Raw genomic sequence first — 9929 nt, 5'->3', positions numbered from 1 at the left:
GACAACAAAAATGAAGGATCTCCATCCTTGTATATTTGTTATTCTCTATCTATCACTGTAGAGAATAACCGTCGACAGTTGAGTACATTACAGAAGCCCCAATGAGTATACTACCAGTCCCGTTGAATTGCACTAGAATTTAGAAACTAATCATTTCTTTCAAATGATTTATATTTCTACTTGGTTGCAATACCTTGCAGTACAACCAAAATTTATGGGCGTGGCGCCAATACAATGTTCAAACTAAATTTGAACAACAGCGAAAATCCATCTGTACGTATGGTTCCGTTGCACAGGACATGTGTATACACCATTTTTTATAAGTGGAGTTTTGCAAGTTTTGTATAGTTGCAGAACCATCCACTCAAGAGGACATCCACGTTTGGAGTCACTCCAAACTTACAAGGTAACCAGATGTCTCATACGTTGTATTTTCAGATTTCGTTTTTCAATTTGAAAATGTTGAAAATATCAAGACCACTGTCCTTTCCCAGCAAGATTATTCCAACACTTTAATGGAAGAATTAAGAGGTGTGTTGTAATGTACGTCCACACCACCAAATCGGTAAAAAAGATGATAAAAGAGGATCAAATGTCTTAAGATTGTTGGGTAAATATCTTCGTTACCGATTTCTCAATAATACGACTCGTGTATTATATCCACCGAACCGGTTCGTTACAACTCTTTGTAACAACGGTTTTCTTATGTATTACATCTCTTGTAATACACTTGGTTACCGAAAACCAAAACAAGAAAAGAAAGAAGAATAGAAAGAGATGATCAATCAAAACAAACTTACTTGGGTGTATTGAGGCGAGTAATCTCTTTGCTTAAGACATTTGATGCCCTGTATATAATGTTGTTACAGGTTTAGCGGCATATGTCTCCAACATTCAACAATACCTAGATGTTTTTCGCAGCACTTCGATAACACCGAACAGCGAACGCGAATAAATGTAGCACAAACTCTTCTTTAACTCTTGAAGACACATGCAAACTCTTAAATTTCTAGTACTAGTTGTATGATTCTAAAAACATACTTGCGATGGAGAATGAGTGGGGTTTATATAGGTTTAGAAATGACTCTTGGAGAAGTCCTTTCATGAAGAGTCACAACCCTTAGTGGAGAGTCACATCCCTTGGGATAAGACACTACATATTGAAAAGGTTTAAGTGAGTGGACACATCCATTCACACTAACTATAGCTCATATTTCTATTCAAAATTCCAACAAGCACCCTCGAAATAGTGTTCACCCAATGGGGTAAGCCTAATGCACCAACATTTCTCATAGGTTCAACTTCAGAAATCATCTTGGCAGAACTTGCCAAAAACAGTGTGCCTATTTTCTTCATAATCACTAACATTTCTAGTTCATTATTATCACTAACATTTCTAGTTCATTATTAGCACAACAACAATCAATCAAATAAATTTGTAAAGCTTCGAAATAACTAACATTTATCACATAATCACAAATGGAATGGCTGAACTGAATAAATGAACACCAAAAACTAACCTCAAGTGCGTCAATTGATTTCGAAACACCCGTTTGAACAAAACTCTTCATAATATCATCTGCAAACATATAAACCCTCAAATTCTCAACCTCATGAACCTCAATTCTACACAAATTCGCCAAACCCCCAGAATTCTTATGACAATCAGCAATCAAATTAGCAAAAACTGAACTCTTTTCACTCAAAACCTTAGAATCTAATTCCAACACCAACCAACGATCATGTCAGACCTTACACTAAAATTGTTTTGAAGATTGTGAGTGTGTTCCGTTGATTTCAATTAGGGCGTGAAATTCCGTCGATTTCTTCTTCAATTTCGATGTCTGGTAAACAAATTAGTTCAACAACACTGAAATTGAAGGAAAAATCACATCAATGAGTAGGACAGTTAGGGCAGTTGCACATCAATGAACGGATAAATTAGGGAGGAATAAAAAACCTAAATCTTCTGATGATGGTAAAAACGGTGGACGTGATGATGATGATGGTGGAGAATCTGGCACCGCTGTGGATGGTGATGGTGGTGGACTGAAACTTCTGAGAAGAAGATGAGAGCAGTTAAGATATGAACTTGGAGGAAAAAAATCGAAGAAGATGGAAGAAGAAGGAAAAAAAAAAACTAAAATTTTGAGGTGGCCGGGATTCGATCCCGCAACATTGTGAGTTTTTTCCTTTTTCATTTGACAAATCCACCCTTTCTGTTTGGCTTATTGACAAAAATGTCTAAAGGGAGAAAAAGAAAATTTTAATTCAAGTGGGCATTTTGGGTTTTCCGCCCTTGACCATTTCCAATTTTTTTTTGTGTCAATTGATCACTTATATTTTTTTTTGAAGGTTGTTATTGGGGCGTCACACTCCATTAGAGGGCCACACTTGGATATCTGGTGACCAAATATCTGATTAAGGGATACTTTTGATTCAATAGCAATTTGTCCAAATTACCCTTCAATTAAAATTAAAAACAAAAACAGAATAAAAACCTAATCTAATCTCACACTTTCAACCTTTTGACTCCTGCTCTTCTTCTTCTCCTCTTTCTCTTCTTCTTCTTCACAATAAATTTTTACATCAATTCATTTCATCGTTTTCGATTAATCGGCGATCCGAAAAAATTGAACCTCGTAGGATTGAAATCTGATTGCAGTGATGGTAATCAAAATCTCAATCAACCCCCTGACCAACGATTTCATCCTCAACAGCCACCGATTGAAGCAACTGATTTTTCGGAATTTCGAACTCCTCAACAACAACCCATGGTGTATGTAAGGTATTAATCGACAAACCCATATATTCTTACTCGTTTTGTGCTTAAAACATGTTAGATTGAATCAAATCGAAGCAAAATTAGGGTTTCTGTTTTGTTTTTGAAGGTGTTACGCCTAGGTTCGCCAAGTGTAAGTCTAGTGTTTGAAGAACTTACGCCTAGGTTTAGAGGAATTCAAACCGTAAATTGATTTTGCATGTAGGTTTACGTCCAGTTAGCGAGACAATTTTTCCAATCGTATCTACTTACGCTTGGTTTTTCAGTAGACAAAACCCAGGCGTAAAAGTTTCTGGATGTTTTGAAGGAATTGCAATTTAGGTTTACGCCTAGGTTCCGGCACCAAAGTTTCCAGACGTATTTCTTTTATGCCTAGGTTGGGTTACTGAATTTTCCAGACGTATGGTCTTACGCCCAGGTTCCGGCACCAAAGTTTCCAGGCGTATTTCTTTTACGCCTAGGTTGGGTTACTGAATTTTCCAGAGTATAGTCTTACGCCTAGGTTGGATGATTGAACTTTCCAAGCGTATTTTTTTACGTCTGTGTTCGATTCTATTTTTCTCTAGGATTACCTAGACTTAATTAAGCCTGAACATTTTTTTAATAGATTGGCATGTGTTACTAATTCATCAATACTGATTCTATAAGATCTATTTCTTGTAACTTGCAGGAATCGTGATAGAGAAAAGCCTAAAAATAATAGAGGAAATAACTTAACACCAAAAGATACTCCTACACCTCGCCATGAAATTCATTGTGGGGTCGATAATAAAGGTCTCCCCAAGGGTGCTAACAAGAAGAAGGATATGATTCAAGAAAGTAGCTCAACATGTCCTGAAATTGAAGATAATATTTTCCAAGATCCAGAAATTGAAGGGGATCAATTTCAACTACCAGTGATATCAGGAGGTACACTCGTGATTAGAGATACACCAAATCAACAAGAAGAAGAAGAAGAAGAAGTTGTTGTTCAAGGAAAAGGGAAACAAGTTGTTGTTGCTTCACCTGAAGCTACACCTAAACCTCAAGTGAAGGAAAAGAAGCCGAGGAAGATACCTTCACCAAAAGGCAAGCATATTCCTAAATGCAATGATTTGTTTCCTGGGAAGAAGAATGGTAGACTTTGGGGTGAGGCGCCCGATGAGTTTACGGTCTTATTTGGTTATCCATATTCATGGGCTGCTAAGGTTTGCCATAGCAGGGTAAAAATCTCAAAATTTCACTTATTTTGCATGATTTTGTTCAACTTGATATTATTTAGTATAATTTAGAAATTTAACAAATTTGTTGTTTATACATTCTTTGTAGGATCATGAAATTGCGATAAAGAAACTGAAACATAAAAAGGGTGGTTATTGGCCGTTAGGTGAAGAATGTAAAGAGGTTCGTGATCTTGTATTGGATACAAGGCTAGGTTATGGAATTCTCAACCATCAGCATGAGTTTGATTCTATTATTGTCTGTTCCTTTAGAGAGCGATATTGGTTAGAAACCGATAATTTTCATCTTCCATTCGGCGAGATGACAATAACGCCGGATGATGTGAAGCAAATCTTGAACTTAAACGTTGAAGGAAAATTTGTTTCTGAAGGTTTTGACAACAATATGAGTTGGGAAGACCTTTATGTCCTTGTTAAAGACACACTTGGATGGGAGCGAGCTGAGACGGAGAAACAATTTAAGTGGGATGGTGGAGATAAACCAGATGAAGCAAGAGATGGCCCATATATACCTGTCAAAAAGATAATGTTGAAGAATCTGAAAGATATGTTTGGAGGAACACAAAAGGTTGTAGAAGAACGTTATGAGGTGATAGATGAAACAAGAGATTGTCGTACAGCCACCGCATACCTATTGCATTCCCTTGGTACCATATTCTTTCATGATAACTCGGGGAATCGAGTAAATGTCCACTATCTACAATGGTTAAAAGATTTCCAGGAGACCAAAAAGTATGTTTGGGGCACTGCCACCCTCGCTTTTTTACTTGATAGTTTTCGAAAAGCTTCGAGGGTTGGAGCCACTGAACTTGCTGGGAATGTTGGTCTTTTTCAGGTAATTTATATAGTTTCGGTTTTGTTATATTTATCATTTTTTTATTGGTTTTATGTATATAATTTTATGGTTATATATAATTTGTTAGGCATAGGTATATGACCACTTTCCGACCATGAGACCTTCTACATCTTGGTCAGACGATGAGATTGGTCGTCCTACAGGAAAAAATTTTGTATTCACTGGTACCGAAATAAAGCACGAAGAAGAGAAGATAGCTGATTTAAGGCTGAAAATGGATGCTCTCACTGTTGAAGATGTGATATTTGATCGTTACATAAATATAAAGAAGGATCAGTTTGGAGAAGAGCGTGATCTTCGTGTTTTTTCAAGTTTGGAATCCTACAACGGGCCTTTGTTTCATCCTCATGGGTACGTAATGGCCAATCCACGTCGAGTTCTCCGCCAATATGGTTATGTGCAAGAAATAGTCACTCAAGAATCGTTCAAATTGTGTGCTAATGCTTCCTCTGTAAAAAGTGCCAATGTCGTGCTCAACTATGACCCAGAGGCAAATATTGATGTTTAACAAAACCGCACTAATGAACGATACCAAGTCCGCATGAAGGATCTCATTCCTGCTCTAGGCACAAAGGAAGCAGTAGAAGGTTTTTGGATTGGTATTACCATTTTGGTCATCCTCATGTGATCAATAATGATCCGGAAGCGGCAGTATATATCCAAAAGGCTTAAGAAAAGAAGAAGCGTGAAGCCGAAAAGAGAAGTGTATTTGATGCGGATTTGAAGGCGCTATATTTCAAGACGGTAAGTAAAGTTGTTATTTTTCATGACGCCATTTCACATTTCTACTAATATGTTTCATAACTCTATATTTATTTGTACTAATATGTTTCATTTTGATATGTAAAATAGAAAAAGAAATGCCTTCAATTGGCACAAGCATTGACTCCATGCGTCAAAAAAGATGAGGCCCTCCCAAGTGCACAAGTAAAAATTTTACAACAACAAATCAAAGACTTTCCGGATCCAAATAAGAATGCTTCTGTTTGAGGGTGAAAACAGTTTCTGCTGATTTTGGTAATTTCGATTGTGTGGGTGAGAAACGAGTATAAACCCTAAACAATGTACTGCAAGGGAGTACTTTGATTCGAGAGATCAATCTGTACAAATCCAGCCTAAACCATGAAATGGTCGTTCCAGACTTGCTTCGGTCACAAAGTGAAGGAGAAGGGTTGGTCTAGGGAGGGAAGCGAAGAGAGTGTTGAGACCAGAATAGTTGATTCGGGAAGAGTAGTTGTTTGGCGACTTGTATCAAAAAGTGGAAAGCTAACAGATGGGAAAGCTAACAAGTGATTTCTGAGTGTTGTATTATCCTGACCAAAACTTCCCTTTTGGTGGAAATAGGTGAGACCTATTTATACAAGTCGCAACGAAACGTACCCTAGTCCCGTAAGAAGTGGAAACGGTTGAGTAAATGGAAGAAAGCGGTAAGGGTAACGCCTGGAATTGATGTTTCCATAATGAAGGAAACGTTTCACAATTACTTCTTGTATTCACTAACCGCCTCACTCTTATGACACTTTCTTGTAACAGGCGTAGTGTACCCCACATGCTGTAAACTGCCAGACCAATACCCTGATGAGTATCCCCCAGTTTTGTGACATGTTTTGATGTCTCGTGTGTTTTGTATAGCATGTTGCTATTGTTTGGCAAGTTGAGCTTGGGAGACTTGCCGGCTCGGTGGTGACCTTCGACGGTCGAGATTTTGCTTCTTGAGAGGGAGGTTAGCCGTTGATTGTGGTTTCCTTCCGTTGGTAGCCAGTGGCGTGGCCACGGTGCTGGCATGGCTTGCACATGCTCTTGGCATGGCTAATTAGGGTTTGGTACCGTGACCATAGAATTGGCATAGCTAAGTGTGTGCCGTGGCCAAAGAATTGGAAGCGTAGCCAAAGGTTGGCACAAGTCGTTTGGTTTAGTGGCGAGCTTGTACGGCTGAGATTTGCATCTCAGAAGGAAGGATAGTCGTTGATTGTTGCAACCTTCCGTTTGGCAGCCAGCGGCATGGCCGGCATGGATTTGGCGTGGCCACATTAGGGATTTGGCACCGTGGCCAAATTAGGGTTTTGGCACCGTGGCCAAGAGTTCGCACCGTAGACAAGAGATTGCCACAAGTCGTTTGGTGGCAAGTTTGTACGGCTGAGATTTGCATCTCATAGGGAAGGGTAGCCATTGATTGTTGCAACCCTCCGTTCGGTAGCCAGCGGCATGGAGGCATGGCCAGCGTGGGTTTGGCATGGTTTAGGCGCGGCCAAGATAGGATTTTGGCATAATTTTAGGCGCGGTCAAAATTAGGGTTTGGCATTGGGCCAAAAGTTGTCACGCGTTTGGTGGCGAACTTGGACGGTTGAGATTTGCATCTCAGAGGGAAGGATGGTCGTTGATTGTTGCAACCCTTCGTTTGGCAGCCAGCGGCATGGCCGGCATGGCTTTGGCGTGGTTTAGGCGCGGCCAAGCTAGGATCTTGGCATAGTTTTAGGCGCGGCCAAAATTAGGGTTTTGGCATAGTTTAGGCGCGACCAAAATTAGGGCTTGGCATTAGGCCAAAAGTTTCCATGCGTTTGGTGGCGAACTTGGACGGCTGAGATTTGCATCTCAGAAGGAAGGGTGGTTGTTGATTGTTGCAACCCTTCGCTTGGCAGCCATCGGCATGGAGGCATGGGCGGCGTGGCTTTGGTGCGGAGGTGTGGCTGGCATGGCATGCCATTGGCACTATGGTGGTACTGGCATGGTTGGTATGCCTTTGGCGCGGAGATGTGGCTGGCATGGCATGCCATTGGCACGGTGGTGCGGCTGGCATGGTTGGCATGCCTTTGGCGCGGAGATGTGGCTGGCATGGCATGTCATTGGCACGGTGGTGAGGCTGGCATGGTTGGCATGCCTTTGGCGCGGAGATGTGGCTGACATGGCATGCCATTGGCACGGTGGTGCGGCTGGCATGGTTGGCATGCCTTTGGCGCGAAGATGTGGCTGGCATGACATGACATTGGCACGGTGGTGCGGCTGGCATGGTTGGCATACCTTTGGCACGGAGATGTGGCTGGCATGGCATGCCATTGGCACGGTGGTGCGGCTGGCATGGTTGGCATGCCTTTGGCGCGGAGATGTGGCTGGCATGGCATGCCATTGGCACGGTGGTGCGGCTATCATGGTTGGCATGCCTTTGGCGCGGAGATGTGGCTTGCATGGCATGCCATTGGCACGGTGGTGCGGCTGGCATGGTTGGCATGCCTTTGGCACGGAGATGTGGCTGGCATGGCATGCCATTGGCACGGTGGTTCGTCTGGCATGGTTGGCATGCCTTTGGGGCGGAGATGTGGCTGGCATGGCATGTCGTTGGCACGATGGTGCGGCTGGCATGGTTGGCATGCCTTTGGCGCGGAGATGTGGCTGGCATGGCATGCCATTGGCACGATGGTGCGGCTGGCATGGTTGGCATGCCTTTGGCGCGGAGATGTGGCTGGCATGGCATGCCATTGGCACGGTGGTGCGGCTGGCATGGTTGGCATGCCTTTGGCGCGGAGATGTGGCTACCATGGCATGCCATTGGCACGGTGGTGCGGCTGGCATGGTTGGCATGCCTTTGGCGCGGAGATGTGGCTGGCATGGCATACCATTGGCACGATGGTGCGGCTAGCATGGTTGGCATTGTTTTGGCGCAGGGGTGTGGCTGGCATGGTTGGCATGTCATTGGAACGGTGGTGCGGCTGACATGGTTGGCATGCCTTTGGCGCGGAGGTGTGGCTGGCATGGTTCGCATGCCGTTGACACGGTGGTGCGGCTGGCATGGTTGGCATGCCTTTGGCGCAGGGCTGTGGCTGGCATGGTTGGCATGCCATTGGCACACTTGGCTAGCATGCGCGGATGGCATGTGCGGAGACAATGCCAGTCGATACTAATGGTTCTGCTGTGGAACCTAGTATACATATAAAAAAAGGTACCCTGGTAAATTTCACACAGACGTATTGAAAGGCTCAATAAATATGCTAGTGGATATATTGGTGTTTACAGATCTGTTTCTTTAGAGGGTGACGTCACGTTAGACCAAGGTTTTACGATTTTAACCCTAAGCTAAAAACCACCATCAACAGCTTCACTTGAGGACTTAGAGAGGGGCACGAAGAGGAGTAGGCATTCGTCGAGAGATGTGGGTACTAGTCAACGCTAGACATCACCTATTAGTTCTGAATATGCAGAAGAGGATATTCATGCTCGTGGTCAGGGTCAGGGTGGTCGTGGTGGTCGTGACAGTCCTATTACTCGAGGTGGTCGTGGTGGTCGTGATGGTCCTCATACTCGAAGTGGTAAAAAAAGAGGTCGTGGTCCTACTCGTAATGAGTAGACATTGTAGAACACTATTTAGTTTCTTTTGGTTGTTTCTTTTAGTTGTTTCTTTGGTTGTTATGAACAAGTTTCCTTTGGTGTAGAAGACTATTTAGTTTCCTTTGGTTGTTTCTTTGGTTGTTATGAACAAGTTTCCTTTGTTGTAGAAGACTATCAATAGAATGAAATTGTCCTTTTGTTTGTATTAGCTAGAATGAATTCTATTTACGTATCTTTATGTTTGAGTGAATGCACAAATTTGGCTTAGTATTAGCTAGAATGAATGAATAAGTCCAAAAATTGGATTTGTGCTGCTAGTTTTAAAGTGAAATGCAAAATCAAAATTAGGTACTCAGGAACATTTACGTCCAGGTTTGGGGTAAGCACAACCCAGACGTAAGACTGAACACAACAACTTTTAGGAGTTTTACAGGTTTACGTCTAGGTTTGGGGTTCGAAAAACCCAGACGTAAACCTGACAGAAAGTATTTCTCAGAGTTACGTCCAGGTTTTCTTTCTCTCCAACCTAGACGTAACCATGACAATAACATTCTTTGCTTGGCTCCTATGATTACGTCTAGGTTCGTGTTCTCTAAAACCTAGACGTAAGTTGTTTTTAAAGTGAGTTTGTTGTTTTTTTGTCCCTATTTGGTTTGAAAATAGAGCTGTTGGGAACTTGTACTGCCTGATTTTTGAAAATAGAGCCGTTGGGAACTTGTACTACCTGAATTTTGAAAATATAGCCGTTACA

The sequence above is a fragment of the Papaver somniferum genome, chromosome 5, assembly GCF_003573695.1.
Source record: "Papaver somniferum cultivar HN1 chromosome 5, ASM357369v1, whole genome shotgun sequence".
Classification (NCBI taxonomy): domain Eukaryota; kingdom Viridiplantae; phylum Streptophyta; class Magnoliopsida; order Ranunculales; family Papaveraceae; genus Papaver; species Papaver somniferum.
Note: the sequence above shows the minus strand (reverse complement) of the source record.